The following is a 17,194-nucleotide window of genomic DNA, read 5'->3' on the forward strand; positions in this document are numbered from 1 at the left end:
TAAATGTTCTATTTAATTTCAAATTAAACTACCGAACTTAGACGTTTATAGTAATAAAATCAAATAACTAATGAAAACATAATACGAATAAAATAATATAAAAATGGTCTACAACTTTTCAAATTAGGACATAAATCTCTTAAAAAAAAATATTATTACTGGACGATCATTTTCATCGAAGAATAGTTTCGAAAGGAGTTATATGTATGATATAAAATCAAATCAAGGGTATTTTCCAAGAAATTAACTAATAAACCTTGGATTCTGAGAGAAAAAGTAGCATATCTCACAGAGGTAGATATAATTATTGGGTAGATATTAATTTTTTCCTCACGTTACACATTACATTAACCTTCTCTTTCGATCTCAAAATGGGAGGCAGAAACTGTGGACAGTTGAAATTGAATCAGCACTTTGGAACATCATTAAATTAAATGAAAGGTCTCACTATGTGGAGGATGTTGTGAGTTTCTCTCTTATGAAGTATTCTGGGGGAGGGGGGGGGACTCGAAGTTCATCCTTGGACTAAGGGATCACGCCAGAGGAGACCTCATCTCATTAATTAAAAAACTGCGACTATTTTTGTATCTACAATGAAGCATTACATATGAATTAAAGGATAAACGTAATAGGTATTATGAAGAGGAACTTCTACCTATGTCATCAAATAAATTAACTCTTGAATTGATAAAAACAAAACATTCTGTGGATACCACAAACTTGTAAAGTGAATTCATTTCCATTCACTTTTACAAATTTCCTGAATCTTATTATCCAAGCCTCTCGTAATTCTAAGCCTTTCACCAGTCCAATATTTTATCAATCCATCCACACTACTTGAAATTAAAACTTTCAATTTCAAGTTTGATGTTGATATTTTCTTTCAGATCTCATCAGAGGAAAACAAAACGTTTCTATATGCTAAAAATGAGTCCGAGTTTTAATGTAGGTCATACACAAAAGAATTTTCATGACATTTAAAAAACTATTTCGAAGAATTCTGTCTAATTATATCCACTGATGGTACTAAGTCATAGATAGTTTTACCATAGTATACATGGTTTTGCATAGCAGGGAATGAGAGAGAAAGGGAGCTCAATTACTCATTGGAGAGATTTGAACTGCCCATTAACCATCTATATGCATGAGGTAGAGATTACAGATCTCCATTAAAGATATAGTAGAGTTGAAAGGTCAATAAAAGCCATTTATTTAAATTTTAGGTAAAACTCTACTCAAGAGGACTAAAACTCTACCTGGATCATTTATTGATCTTCTGAGAGGCAGAGTATAAGGTTAATGAAAAATACACACAAGCTATTTTTTATTCATTTAAATTGAAATATATACTAAGTTTGGCTAAGCTGACGCCTTATACATCACCAATAGATTAAAAAATTATTCTAAAAAATAATTGATGTTTGAAGATTTAAATGTCTGCTTTGTTAATTTTTTATACACGTTTGTGCTGAGTGAACAACAATTGGTATTTGACTTCCCATATATTTATTACAAAATATATGAGCTTTTTATTAGACGTAACATCCTGTAACGTTTGTATCGTATACATATTCGTAATATACATGTTTTCTTTTCATTCGGCAGTCTTTCTTGAGAAAATTTGTTTCCTTTCTTTTCCATTTAATGTGATTCATGAAGTATCGAGTAAAAGTGCTATAGTTTGGTTATAGACCCGACTCGGTAAATACTTTTTGTTGGTCACAAAATATGGGAATGAATATTTAGTCGAAAGCTTTTTCTTTTTCTTTTTTTCAATTAAACATGCAATATATTTTCATCACTATTTTTTAAACCTTAATATATAAAAAAATAAAAATATAATATCCTTCAAAAAATCCAAGATTGAATACTAATTTGATACTGGATAATGAACAAAATTATCGAGATCGAATAAAATACTATGTTCCTTAGTAAAACGATCACACTTGTCGAAATCGAAGTCAGGGAAAAATATTGAAATTTTCTCGGCAAGCGTTTTCCACAGAGTCCGAACTATGAACTATGTTTCTTGTGTCTGCTAAACAATACTTGCCTCTAATAGTATTTGGTTTGTCGCAACAAGTTCGAAAAATCTTGGTGGTGTCCATAAGTTCTCTCCACAATGATATGGCATTATCTTCTGTATGCCCCAGCACATGGAGATGAGAAGTACCAGAGGGCATAAACGTTATCAAACGGTTGTAAAAAAAACTTAGATTCATGTTCACTTTGGAAGTGACGAACGTCATTCGTGAGTACCTTATAAGAGGCTGATATAAGTTCAACGAAACCAAAGCCTAAAATGCAATAACGAATTGATTGAACAATATATGGTATTTTGACTTTGTCGGGTTTAATTATGGCTAATGTAAGAGATATTGTTTTTGTATAAATTTGAAATAGTTAGGCTTAAGGGATTATATTCCCAAGCAAACAAACTTAGAAGACTAAATAGAGACATTTCCTCTTCAAGGCCCATAATATATCCTAAGTATAGAAGCAACGGTAAGAAGTCTCAATAAAATCCACTTTTTCCAAGTGAGATAAGAGTGTATAAGTGACATTTTGCATCCTCAGTTAAAATTCCCATAATAATAAGCTGGATTATTTGTGAGAGACAAGTATTATTTACTTGGTCTATTCAAAGCTGTTCTTAAGTCTATTCCACTATTGCAAATTTTTTTTATTCATCTTTCTTCAATATTATATATCACTGAGTTGATGTTTCTTTTAAATATATACATTTATACAACTTTAAAATAGCTTTTCCAATGTATATAAGTTATTTAATCTAGGATTGATTCCTCTCAATTACCAACCATTCCCGAAATAATTATGTATGCTTCCTTGAGTATTGTTACTGACCACCAATGACTCAAGTCTGTCCCATCCCCCGGTTAGGTATGTACAATGTGCTTTTTGCCTTTCATGAAACTAAAATTTAAGTTTTGCATTGAAATTGTAATTGGATTATGTAGTAAAAAGAAGCAAAACTCAAATATAAAAAGGAGTTAATGACCATACAGCTCTTAAAAAACTTGAGCTTTTTTTTAAATTTATAAATTTTCATAAGAAAATCCTTCATTGAGTGTTTTAGATTAAGTCGTAGACTCTACCTTGAATAAGTTATATTTATAATACATTTCAAAAGATACAACAATGTCAAACGAAAGGTATTTGTAAAAATGATGTTAGATAACTTTATTTAGAGATACATATAGTCTAAGTATTTCCAGATGGGGACAAGTTATATATTTTTCCATAGTCTTTACACTGCTCCTAAAAAGAAATACATCCAGTTGAGATCTATAACTGAGTCGTAAATTTACGAACATCTAAGATTCCACATGTGGATCTTAGTATTCGTTTGAGCCAGATTTCTGGGAGCTATTTAGTAGTCGTATTTATTCTGAGGCCAAATTATTTAGTTCGTCGTATTTAATTTGTCCATATTTAAGTTTCACAGGCCAAAGTGCAAAGGCTTCCTTCAGCTTGTAACTTCTTATTAACCGATATACTAAGTTCCCCTTTGAGAAACTATTGTTTTAGAAAGCGTCATGAACAGAGACAAAACATTTTTCTCCACTGTTTCCTACTCCAAAACTGCAATATCTTCCTGTTGCCTGAAGAAATATTTCTTTTTATAATTTTGGTGGATGATGTTCACTGTGTAACTCGAGTCATACACTAGAGAACCTATCCACAGAATTATCACCACTATAGATGATGATTCTGATATACCACTAATAAAAATGTGTGATAAATTTGTACCAAATAGAAACCACTGAAGGCCTCTTTTAGGAGAGATATATCCTTTCTATTCAACATTTCATCCTTTATATGTATTATTATCTGAAAAAGACACAAATATTTTAATCGAAAAATAGATAGGATGCAGATTTAATAAATCCTCCAATTGTTCATAAATGTAACTACATTGATTTAAAAAAAAATTAATTGTACTGATGTGTTAAAAATCCTTGAAAAGTATTCTCCTTAGTATTTGAAGGAAAAATAACATATAGTTAAAAACCTTTTGACAATTGCATAATTTTTTGAGAATTAATATAATGTCGTAATGTTCACCATAAAAAAAAATTAGAATGATTTTTTAAAGGGTCATTCTTATATCTTTTGTTTCTATGTATGTTATTATTCATATACGCTATTGTAATTAAAAAAAAATTAATTAAACTTCATGTTCTTTAGTTATAAATGTCAACAGGTATCATATTTCACAATTAAGTGGATGTGGTTTCATTTTATGTTTATCAAAACAACAAATACATTTAATTGATTGTAAGACTAAAATGTAATTTATACAATACTTCGAAAGGGTTACCCAGCGTTACTAGTGCAATGAGGGAGCAGTTGGTTGGTCTAACATTGGCAATATTCAAAATAATAGAAAAATTATTCAATAATTATATATATTAATTATTCCATTATACTAATGATTATAATATGAATGTTTCGTTGTTGTCAAAAAAGATCAAATTCTCATGCTATGATAATATCAATGGAGTGGAAAATTGACTAACTTTTAAACTATATTTAGACTAATCATACTATATCAACCTGGTTAAGGAAGGTTATCCACAAAGTCTCCTAATAGCACCCCTGCCCCAAATATACTTTTGATATTGGCTCTTGTAACTTTATTTGTATTATTATGATTTTTTTCCAATATTGTGTTATAACCATCAAAAAACTTACCAACATACAGGGTGCCCACAATAAATTGGAACTATCTTAAAATTCAACATGCTTGATAAATATGGAATTTGGAGTGTATTTGTTAATATGAAAAAGTTAGACATGATATTAAACAATAAATTTAATAAACATGTCCTCCCTCAGCAGCCACCATCTTCTCCATCCTGCCCCTAAAGGATTTGCATGCCCTGATGACTTCCACGGAATCGACAGCATTCCACTCCCTCGTAATGGAGCCCTTCAGGGCCGCGATGCTCTTGTGGCTGACCTTGCACACCTCCCTCTCCAACTTCCCCTACCAGTAGTATTCACACGGATTGAGGTCGGGTGAGTTGGAGGGCCAAGTGTTGCGATCCCAGAAAGTGATGTTGTGGGATTTGAAGGTTAGTGGTCCTCATGGTGATGTGTGCGGGCGCTGAGTCTTGTTGGAATATGAACTCCCTCCCAGCGGCCGTATCCTTCACCCAGGTGATGACGAACTCCTCCATGACTTCGCAGTACCTTATCGCGTTAACTCTTTCCTTGGGATTGAAGAAGAAAGGAGGCATCACCTCACCGGTGCTGCAGATGACACCCAACGTCATCACGGAGACCGGGAACTTTGTGGTGAAGACTGCAGAAACCTCTTCTCTCTCCTTGGCAAGCCACCTGTCATTCCAGATGCTGTAGCTCCTGTCGACAGTCCAGTTCTTCGTGTCAGAGAAGAAGATGATTCTTCCTCCATGGCTCTTCAGGTCATTGAGGAGATGCTTACCGTTGGTGAGCCTGGTGGCCTTCATGGATACCGTGAGGATGTGTTGTTTGGCCATTCGGTATGACCTGTACCCGAGGTTCTCATTCACAGCCTTGGAGACCAGCTGCTTGCCTACTCCATGGTTCTTGGCCAACCTGGACAAGGAAGTCCCAGCGAAGCTTTGATGGATTTCCGGAGGCCTTCAAGGAAGCGGGAGTACAGATTCGGTCCCTTCTCATGTTGTGGCCTTGCCACAGACCTTCCCCTCAACCCGCCAGGCATTGAAGACCCGGTACACCGTGGTCTTGGGGTAATTAAGAAGCTTGTAGATAGCAGAGGGATTGTGCCCCGCGCAAGCCAATTCGAGGATGGCGTCTCTCCTTGCTTGTTCCATGACTATTATTGTTTGGTAGAAGTTATAGAGCATTGTTCACGCAACCTTTTATATTAGTATGATTTAACCCCGAATATCCACATTGTGGATCTGTATGAAAGTTTAAAGTAGGTCCAATTTATCGTGGACACCCTGTATATACATAAAAAATGGAATAAATAAGAAGTCCATTTTTATTCTTGTCAAAAATTGTCAACTATAAAATTACGAAGAAATTTGTAAAAAACTTTTTTGGCGCTTATTTTGTAAAAACAATTAGCAGCATTAATTAATGCTACTAATTGTTTTTAAAAAAATTACAAAATTTACAAAATTTCCATGGTATAGTGAAACACAACCCGGATAATATTTTTCCCGTACTTGCAAAAAAAAAAAAGTTATGAATATTAATGTTCTCGAAGAAATAACCTCCGATAACTGGTTTATTTGTTCAAATTTTGCAAAAATTATTTAATAACTGTTCCAAAAATTGAAATATTACATACAAATTTCAAAGTCTCAAAAATAATGTACAAAATACATCGTTTTTGGCATTTCTTTTTAAAAATTAAAAATTTTTATATGTTAAACTTATATACAAGGTAATTTCCTATCAAATTTTCTGCAAACTTTATTTTATTTACTAATCCAATATTTCAATGGAAGCTCATTTTTTTGCAACTGAAAAAAATGAAATTACATTTTTGACAAATTTATTTTTTGGCCCATATCATTCTTTATTTTGAATAAATTTAGAAAACGTATTATTTATACATACAAAAAAGGGACTATCGACGCCATTGTGATAACAGCAGTAGAAGAGCGCAAGGACGACAGAAAAAAAAAACTGTCCAACTTAATAAATAAGGGATACATTATAGGATTCTCATATATTTTCAAAAATTTGTCAACTTCTAATCAATATTATGAACTACTCTAGTTCAGTTTTCTTTTTTTAGTCTATACAAATCGTATAATAAGCTTAAGATATAAAAACGTTAGTAAAATTTTACCAAATTTCCGGAGAAAAGTAATCTAACATTGAGATCCTACCGTGGGAGCTATGATAAAAAGCCTACAAGATTTTTGGCAGAGTGATACCCCTATTTATTTAAAACATTTTCCAAAACTTTCATATTCATAAGAGTTGGGCAATTTTCTTTATTGTTTTATCAAGTACTGACTAGTGTAGTTCAGATTTTTTTAAATCAAAATTGAGCTCATAAGAAATTTAAATATTCTAATTTTTTAATAATTTTTGGAATTCTCACACTTCAAAATAGCTAATTACCAAATTTCAAGAGGTTAGGCTCTTTTGAATAAAAAAATATACAAGAAAAAGAAGCGACGGGTAAACAGACATTAAAGTGACGTTGAATATTTTGGTTTGAGACGAGTATCTATTTTTCAGAAAAACGACTTAGAATTTATTATAATTGTTTACCAAAAATCATCAAAATCTGAGGTGGTTGGGTGACGATTTATATATATATTCGTTGATTTGACATCGAATGACCCAGTTATTCAAAATAATTCAATGAAATGTTGCCTGTTTGCTAAACTATATACAATATATTTAATTTAATAATAGCCAATAATGATTATCCATAACTTGTACCTGTCGTATTTCTAGCCACATTTTCGGGGAGGGATTTTGAACCTCCATACAAATTAATGAAGCCCCCCTCCAAATTTTATCATATATGTATTTATAAGTCTTTCTTTGATGTTATCACACATGGAATACAAAACGGTCTCAAAAATCAGTCTGAAATTTAGGAAGTAAACTTATACAATAATCAATCATGTTCCCATTATTTTATTTTTTTACCCTCTGAGATAATAAAGAACATGTTTTTGACCAAAATAAAACCTCATTTTCCTTTCTTCTTTCTCTTCCCTCCTCTTCCTTTATCTTAATCTCTCTCTGTGTCTTTTCTTCTACCTTCATTTTTTGTTCCTATTCCCCTCTATTCCGGCCTGTAAAGTGGGCACCCTCTGCTAGTATATACGTTACACACAATATGAAAAATCTGGCATATGAAAATGGGGGTCAAAACCTATCGCCACTGCTATGCTGAGTATTAAGGACCCCTTGTAAATGCTATGATACAGCCCAGCCTAGGGTTTTTACAAGTGATCCGATGGTCCACACGGTGTGTCAAACCCCACTGCTGCCACTCCTCTGAGTTTGAAGGACCCCTTCTAATATTATATTATTCACATCCACCCACGGGTTGTGCAAGTGAACCGCTGTACCAAAAGGTGGGTAAAAAAAAGTGTATCCCAAGAGTGGAGTAAACAGTTTATAAAACTGGATAATCCCACCTGTCTCTTTTTTTTTTTAACTGCAGAAATAAGAGTTCAGATTATCTTATAGTTATCCTGTTACCTCCAGTGTTCGTGTCACAACATGATACGAGAAATATATCTCAAATGGTAAAAGGAAATGATTTACACTGTTCATTAAGGTATGAGGAACAGATGCATCGACTTTTTTGCAATATAAAACTGATTTTACCATACCCAATGAGGAATGCAACCATAATCTTCGAATTGATGCTATATTTAAATGTTTCTTACCTTATTTCTGAATAGGAGATTATATGAACAAGGTAGTTAGCATCAATTTTTGACCTGGAACCATACTATACTTTTACAATTTAATGTAATCAGAAGATTTTTATGTAAGCCTTCCAGGTCTCTACAAAATTCCACACCATTTTCAGAAGGAAATGATGGACTTCTGCATATTCATTAACTAAAGGTGCACTTAAGCAACAAGATAGTGCTAATAGTACGTTTCTTTTGCATTATCCATAAGTTTACCGATATTACAAAATGTACTTTGCTTTAACAGAATCCACTTCATGCCTTGACAATAGTTTCCTTCATTAAGGGTGTTATCAGTGACACAGTGGTTCCATAGTTTCTTTCTCAAGTATTTCATAAACCCTTCGGGTAACATATTTTTCTATACATCCCGCAAATTAATCATTTCTAGACCTTCCCGTCTCTTTCAAAACATAAAATGATCTTGATTGAGATTTTACATTTCGTCCTGAGATCAAGTAGCCAAGAAAAGTTTTGTCCCACTACTTTTACAAACATTCCTCAAATTCAGTTAGATGCATGATATGTAAGCACTGAGAGTTTTTGGACAGAGCTACGCTTTTGTTGCATTTCAAGATGTATTTTCCAATGAATAGTCCTAGTACCATAATTATGGTTTTGACTATTGGTTGATATATATTTAGGAAGTATAGATTATTTGTTATTATGATTGAATTAATTTCATTAACTAGTAGGTCTGACGTTGTACCAAAGGATGATAATATTATATTGAGTGTTATGCGTGATGTTATAGTCAACGTAGTGTTTCCATTAATTGTAACAGATGTATCGTTGGCGTAGGCTTATACTGAAAGACCATCCCTGGATTGTTTGTTTTTTTATAATTTCTCATTATTTATTTTATCAAAAACCGCCACAATTATGCATAACACAGCAGCTATCGGATCACCGTATTTACAGCCCATTGGCATGCTTAAGTTTTTTCCATACTGTATTTAGTGTTGGATCTCACCATCATTGACACATTTTTTCGCATCATAAAATTGCCCAGCCTTTTATTTTTTAGTGTTTAAAATCAGGTTTCTGTATGATATTGAATCAAACGCTTTTTAAATCGATAGTGAAATCGTTATTTTGGTACTCTGTTTGTAGATTAAGGTTTACGTCTTCCATCCTTCATCCTTTTATAAAACCTGTCTGAGAACCACTAGAAATATAAAGAAGGGCTGATTTCAGCCTTTTGATGACCACTTCTAAGAAAATACATGTAAATTGTGCCCTGTAGGGTTATTTGGTTCATTATTTTCACATAACAATGGGTTTTTTTTTTCTTTTTTGGAATAGTTATGAGGAGACCGTCACTCACAAAAGGAGAAAAATATATGTTCAAACAAATTTTTTAAGATTGCTGCAAAATTACCTCCAAACATTTGATAAATTTCAAAACTTATTCCTGATAAACCAGGTGATTTGTTTTTATTTCTACAGTTTTTAACGCCATAAATAATATATTTTTCGTTTAAATTGTTTTCTGAGTCATTAATACTGGGTCATCCTCCATACACACTTTTATAGATTGACCCAGTGTTCCAATTCTAAAAGTATTTATTTAATTAAATATAAAAGGACTAGTTGACTAAAAATAAAAATTAACAAAAGTACTGGTTTGGTTTGAGCCTTCAAAACGAAAGGGATCCGCGGGAAAGACGATGGTGTTGGAATTAGCGTATCAATATCTAGGATTTTCTCTTTTCGGTGGGGAAAGACTAGTATCAGAAAGTAGATATTTTTGTAACTGACCCTGACCTAGTACGTGAGGTCATAGTGTGGTTTACATTAATTAGAGGTTTATTTTTCTTACTTGGTTTCATATTTTTATTCGAATCTAATTAAATATCTTCCTATGGTTCCGAATGGTTGTCATCATTCGCTGTTATAGACGTACCTGTTTTATCATTGACTGTGAGTGAAGGCATCTGTCCTTGACTAATTTTTGCATTAGGTACCACATTGAATGCATCAATATTTTCCCAAATCACTATTTTCCTCCTATTTTCCTGAGATGCTTCATTATTTGTCTGCTTATCAGTTGCAAACAGTTGCTTTTCTACGACTTTGTCATATTTTACTGGTGTGTGACTTCCTTTTCGATTTTCCACATCACTTGAGATATATCCTGTTTTGACTCCAATTAGTGTTTTCTGTTATTCTATCCCGAACAGATCTTTCCATATTTGTAGGAGTCTGTTAAACTTTCTCGTCACAGCTTTTTGGTTCTTAATGTATTGTTTGAATTTGACATATGCAATACATGTAAATAAACATGTTGAATGTACCCACATTGAAATCATATTCAAGATAATTTAATTTCAAATTATCTTTATTATATATATATATATAATTAATGTAAAGTTGAAAATAGACCATGATAAGAATATAAGCAAGCAAATTTTGAAACAATCGAAGAATTCTATTGTGAGTTAAAAATGTTAGCAGATGATGCCAACATCTACGAGATGAAGTCAGAAGATTGATTGATCAGTCTGATCACTTGTAAAGGCAAGGATAAAGATGTTTACCAAAAGCTTTCAGAAAAAACTCCACCGCTCCATTTGAAAGACACCATTACCTTGTGTAACAGCGTTGAAAGAATCAACAGCAATCAAGACAGATGAAATGATCTAGTTTTGAAGGGTGTAAATCGAATTTTGAGAGATGACGTTGATAGTAGAGGTCCTGGAAGAAGGAGGAATCAAAGTAGTGGCAGATCATGGAGGAGGGGTGAAGAGAACCTCTGTGGAAAGTGGGGTTTCAAGGCTCCTCATCAATTTGGAAGACAATCCCTGCAAAGGAGGCCGAATGCCGGAACTGCAAGAAAAAAGACATGATGTTAGAGTATGTAGAGCTAAACATGTAAGTTCAGTCTTCATAGTAAATTATTTTCGTGAATGTGAATTGAAAAAACACCCAATTGACGTATTCGACGCCAGTGTGGAGTTTATGGGAAACAAAATTGCAGTATGTGATAGTGGTGCAGTGGCTTCTATTCTTGGCCTACGAGTTTATAAAGACTTAGACTTACCATTAAGCAAACCAGGGAACTCATTAGCCAACCCCAAAATTGTCGGTGTGAACATATTTCACATTTTTTTGCGTCTTGCTGCAATACTTACATAGCTCAGTTTCTTAGGAATTGGCTGACACCTATAAGAAATAGATTTAATAAAAAAACAAAAAACAGAAACTAATAATGTCTATGTAATATATAATTTGGTATTTTTTAGATGATGAGGAAAAAGTATATGCGAGCTAGACGGATGACGTTGACACTTTTTCAGACAAAAGAAGAAACAAAACAATAAATTATGTATAAATCTAAGAAAATGGACAAGTTCTAGATTAAAACACAAACCAGAGCACTCAAAAAGAAACCAAAACATCACAATTTAAGAGACATAATTTTTCACCTGAGAAACAATCTCTAAAACGCACAAATTGATTGATTTACGCACTGTTGAAAAAATGCGCATCCTTCACACTAACAGTACATAAATAGCAAATCCCTTCTGATTATTTATATATATCATTTTTCACGTTATGTATACATTATTTTCTTCCTATCATAGAATTAACCTTTGAATTCATGGAGGTTGTTTTTTAAAGTAATTCCTGGAATCTTCAGCGTTCAAGACAAGAAACCCGTCTCGTAGCAAACAAAATTTGTCCATTTACTAACCACCTGACTATCGTTTTGTCACTTTCCTTTGTGCCCTTTGTTTTGCTTCAGACTAATTCAAATAAATAAAACTAGTAAGTAAAGGGATATCATACTGACTATGGAGAATACACGAATATATAATGAAACCTTTCATGCGTAAAAGTTATAATAATGTTGTCTACTTAAATTTAAATAATAAGGAAACTGACGCAAATACTTAATTGAACAGTAAATATTAAATTTATTGAAAAGGTTTTTATAAAAAAGGGAAGTTTTTTCAAGCACATAAAAAATAATATTCTTTATTCCTAGAATTGATGATTAAGTTGAAAAGAAGATTTTTTTTTGAAATTATTTAACAATTTTAAATTAATTTTGTATCTACTATATTTTTAGATTTTCTTTCATGTAAAAAAATTGAATATCAGTTAACATTTTAGTGAAGTTAGTCATTAAATACTGGTTGAAAGGTCAATTTCAAAACTTTTTCCTTTTTAATATTAATTTTCACTTTTTAGCAGTTTAAAAACTCCCAATTTCAGAAAAGTTAGCATATTTTTTGTTCTCTTTTTGTTTTTTCTCTTTCTTCAATATTAATTCATAATATAATGGAGTTTTTTTAAAGATCATTTTTGGATATTAATGGAGTTTTACTAGATTATTTGCTACTATGGCTCTTTCAGAACGAGATTTGTGTGTGAAAGAAAAAGTTATATTTGGAAAAACGTCTACAATTTTATAGTAGACCTATTTAGAGCAGCGTAAGAAAAACTACCCGTAGGATAAACACTATTGTTAGTGAGTAAAATCAGGTGTAGTTTTTAGAGTTTCAGTTTTTTTTTAAGTTGGTAATCTGAAGAATAAATTTTCTTACTGTTACCATTATTATATATTTGATGAATAGAGAAATTACTTTTCTACTGCGATAAATTATATTCAAAACCTGTTTGAAAATTTTTGTGATCTCATAAACGACAATATCCAACCTTGAGAATTTGTTGCAGAGTTAAAACTTTGTAGGGCTCCTAGTAGAGTTAAGGAGGGGAATTCCCTCTCGAAATTTGATAACATTTAGCTACATATTTTTGCAAAGTGAACTTACTTTCATAAAAAGATTCAAGGCCAAAATATCTACAATGACCAGGTATGAGTTGTTCTTGCACATGGACAATTGTAGCAATCGCACTGCAAGAAGCAATAAAAAAATAATTGGTGTCATCAGCTTAAAGATCAGCCCCTTTATTCCAAATCTAGTGTTGGTAGACTTCTTCTTTTCCCCGCGGCTTCAGAACTCCATTGGTGAAAATACTGTTCAGGTTGAGTTGGAGGGTATGTCTAACACCATCTCTACAGAATAATGCAAGACAATTTTTTTTTTTATTAAAAGACTTAATCCACAATATTTACCAATTATGGGGAATTATTATTTAGGACCGTGAGAAACAATTCTTGGATATAGTTTATATTTATATCAATCAAATTTGATAATTAAATTATTTATTTTTTATCATCCTCAAAAGATCCATTGTACCCCACTGAATTAATTTACTTATCGTCAGTATCAATGGCACTTAGATGTATATTTTTTATTGAATTATTGGATGCAATCTGACAAAAATAAATAAATATATTCAGGTATATTTATTTGCATTTACATTAACAAAATTTCAAGAAAAAAGATCATAAATTATTTGTGATAATGTGGATTTTGGACAAAATTACATCTAAAAAATCCAAATTTTGTCTTTCCTTACACATTGCACCTTGACAACGTCTTAATTGAGGGAAGTCTTAATAAGGAGAACCCAATGTCGCCTTTCAAACTTTTCATTCCTGCTTTTGTACAAAAAAAAATCAAAAATCAAATAAAAATCGGGCAATTTTACTGGTACAATACTAAAGTTTTTTTCTTACCCTTTTAGTACTTCTGTACATTCATTTGAATTTGTGTTCACTATTGACTCGTCACTTTAAGAATTCAAATATGTCATTGGCTTCAAGTACAACAACAAAAGAGAAGAAGGAGTAGGTGGACGTTTTACTGTATATATTACGCTACGATGATTAATCTTAATAATAAAATATTTATCAAATAACTTATATTTATTATATTGACAATAGTTTTTTCAAAGAAGTTTAAAGTAATAAATCAAATGGAAGAAAATACATTTGTTTAAAACAAGACATTCAATAAATATCATTAAAAAAGATTACAATTATATTAGAAAGAATAACTACATTTATCTTAATGTGAATTAAATGAATTCGACTTATAGATAAAAGTTTGCTGGAAGTACTAGGTAGATCCTTGAATTCGTTGAAGAATATAAAATTATCAAAAAATATGTACAAATACAAAAAGCTGGACACATTAGATAATCTTAGATACTTAATTTGTATAATACACTTTGTAATTTTGTACAAATTTTAACTTGTAAAACTCACAACCTAGAAATGAGATGAATAATTTTAAATGAAGTATATACAGTACTTGAAATCATGGCAACTCGTCATGCCAGAAATGTCCATTACGTTTTTTAGAGTGTTGTGTGTTTTCCTCCAAGCGTTTTCCGTAGCAATTCTCACCAGAAGTTGCTTAGATATAGCTTGGCAACATCCTTATATTTTACCAATAAATGATGAGCAAGTCCACAGGATAGAAAGTGTTCTGTCTGTAAGAAGGAAAAGGAAACATCATCCCATATTTTTTACTTTTGCCAAATCGTTACCCATGTTGAAAGTGGTGGCGGACATAGTATGGCGTTCATCAAAGTGGAAATTAAACAGGTAGATTGGCTTGTCGTTATGTTTCCTTGATATGATGAGTGTCGCTGTATAGAAAACATTGTTTCAAGGCTCCATAAGATGGTCTATGTGGTAAATCATACGAACAAAACTATTCCACTCGGAATCCAAACTGCGTGTCTACCGTGATTTATGTTATGGGATCCTTCTCCAGTGGAGCTAAACTAATAACCACATAATAATCATTAATTACACTGTTGACAAATAAAATTCAACCAGGGAGCGTTGTTTGTTAGTTTTGCATGCTTCTCTATCTCTGAGAACTTTCAATAGAAAATATATTTTTTTTCATCCTCTTTGAAAAAAAAAATGTTCCTTTTCTTCAAAAAAAACAAAACAATCCATCTTTGATCTTTTATTCTAAAATCCATAAAATTATAAGTATATATGTATGAACTAATATAAATTTAAAAATCTTAATTTAAATTTAATTTTTGTACATTCTGAATAAAACATTTGAATTGTAATTATTACTTTTATGTATTCTTAACTCTAAAAAGATCAAACGGTAATATTATCCCATCTTTAAAATATTTTTTTTCATTCCTGAATGATGATGAAGTTATCACAATAACACTACAAGACTTTATATACTAAAATTGTATGTTTATTATAAACAAATATTAGAAGGAACTAAAAACTAAAAAAAAAAAAAAAGGTTTCATATTTCTTAATTTACTTGCTAATTTCCATTTTAAATGGCTCTTGCTTTGTTTAATAATATGTTTAAGTCGAATAAATGTTTCAGTATATATAATTTTTTTGATAAGTTCATTAGGATATTTAGTATGAATAAATTTTATAAATCTATCCTAAAAATATAGTTTAGTTTCTACATAGATGCCGTGGAATTTGTGTTTTATTTTCTTTGAAAAGCTTAAAAACTCTTTAGACGGTGGATCAGTTCCCCACTTGATAGAGTTTTTAGGCGATTACCAACTATTTGTGTAGATTAATCCTTTTCATTCAAATGTTGATGGTCACTTGATGTTGCGTGAAAAAATAACTCCTGCGCAGGCCAAACTGGGTGTCTGCCATTTTCAAATACATTTAACTGATTTGAACAAAATTGATGAAAAATTCGTAACTACTTATTATGTTTATTCAATTATTTTTTCATTGTCTCTATGAAAATGAAATTTTCCTCTTCTAATTGAAAGATTGAATTGATGAAATTATATCTCTGTTGTTTCAGTAAATTACGGACCTCTACGTATACAAATTTACGTTTGTCTTTGTTGTGTAGGAAGCGAAAGTATGGGTTTTTTTTTCAGTATATAATCCTAATTCTTAAAAATAGGTCGATATTTTGGTTCCCATATCAGATACTATTCCAACCATACTGATCCCATTACTTTCCATTTCTAAAAGAGTATTGAGAAGTAACTCTTTCGTTATAGGGCAATCATAATCAATAAAAGTTGGATACTTCCAAAAACTTATCAATCTACAAGGGATATAATCAGAATTCGAGGCATAAAATAAGATATTATAATCATTTATCTGCTACAAATGGAGCTTGAAATATACTGATAACTTAAAGCACTTAACCTATGGATTTATTTTTGGTGCAGCTATATAATTTTCTGTAACTTTATTTCCCCTTAATACAATATCCACAATATATCAGTGATTTTATTGGACGCTGTAAGTCTGTTGGTAGTATATTCCAAAACAAAGAATGTCTTCCATTATACTAGCATATTTTTCAATGGACTATAAATTCATTAATCGCCCATAGAATAGGAAGATTTCTCCTTGATCTTAATTTCATCAAAGCATAAGATGGGTAGATTCCTGTTTGGAATTTAACTTGATTTTAATAGTTAAATTACAATTTCAATTATGCTAGATTGAATGCCGGGGAGGATTTTAAAATTTCGAATATATCTTTTTTATCTGATAAACAAGGAACTGGAAATGGGCTACCGGACTTAATGTTATATGCAACCTTTCAAAGAGATATTCTTGAGTACCAGTGCCTGTATAATTTCCTCTTTATTCCATCTGACATACGTCTTTCCTCTCTAACAATGAGTTTACTTAGAACCTTACTAAAAAAAAAGCAAGCTCTCCTTTCATCGTATCTTTAGAATTGAGACTTTGAATTATTTCTTCATTGCAATTCAAAATGGAATCGATAAAATAACCTTTTTCCCTTTTTTTATTGGTAAGCCCAACAGTTTTTCCGTATATCTATCTCATTCTTGATTTTCTCAAGATAATTTGCACAATTTTTGGGTGTCTTTCCTTAGTGACCCTCTCAATCACAAAG

At 31.6% G+C, this 17,194-nt stretch overlaps 1 long non-coding RNA gene and 1 pseudogene across 3 annotated transcripts; both read right to left on the reverse strand.

Annotated features, from left to right (window-relative positions):
• Positions 1-1,870: 1,870 nt before the first annotated feature.
• Positions 1,871-2,388, reverse strand: LOC121117606 (nucleoside diphosphate kinase 6-like; annotated as a pseudogene).
• Positions 2,389-3,128: 740 nt separating this feature from the next.
• Positions 3,129-15,488, reverse strand: LOC121118599 (uncharacterized). 3 transcript variants are annotated; one of them, XR_011780364.1, is made up of 7 exons: positions 15,394-15,488; positions 14,844-15,279; positions 14,606-14,786; positions 11,479-11,600; positions 11,189-11,264; positions 10,258-11,132; positions 8,221-10,202 (listed from the first exon to the last, which is right to left on the reverse strand). It is a non-coding gene; the product is annotated as an uncharacterized lncRNA (long non-coding RNA). The 3 variants fall into 3 exon arrangements; XR_011780363.1 differs by lacking the exon at positions 8,221-10,202 and adding an exon at positions 3,129-3,852 and having other exon boundaries at positions 10,342-11,264; XR_011780362.1 differs by having other exon boundaries at positions 10,258-11,264.
• Between the last annotated feature and the right edge of the window lie 1,706 nt (positions 15,489-17,194).

Source organism: Lepeophtheirus salmonis, chromosome 5 (assembly GCF_016086655.4).
Source record: "Lepeophtheirus salmonis chromosome 5, UVic_Lsal_1.4, whole genome shotgun sequence".
Classification (NCBI taxonomy): domain Eukaryota; kingdom Metazoa; phylum Arthropoda; class Copepoda; order Siphonostomatoida; family Caligidae; genus Lepeophtheirus; species Lepeophtheirus salmonis.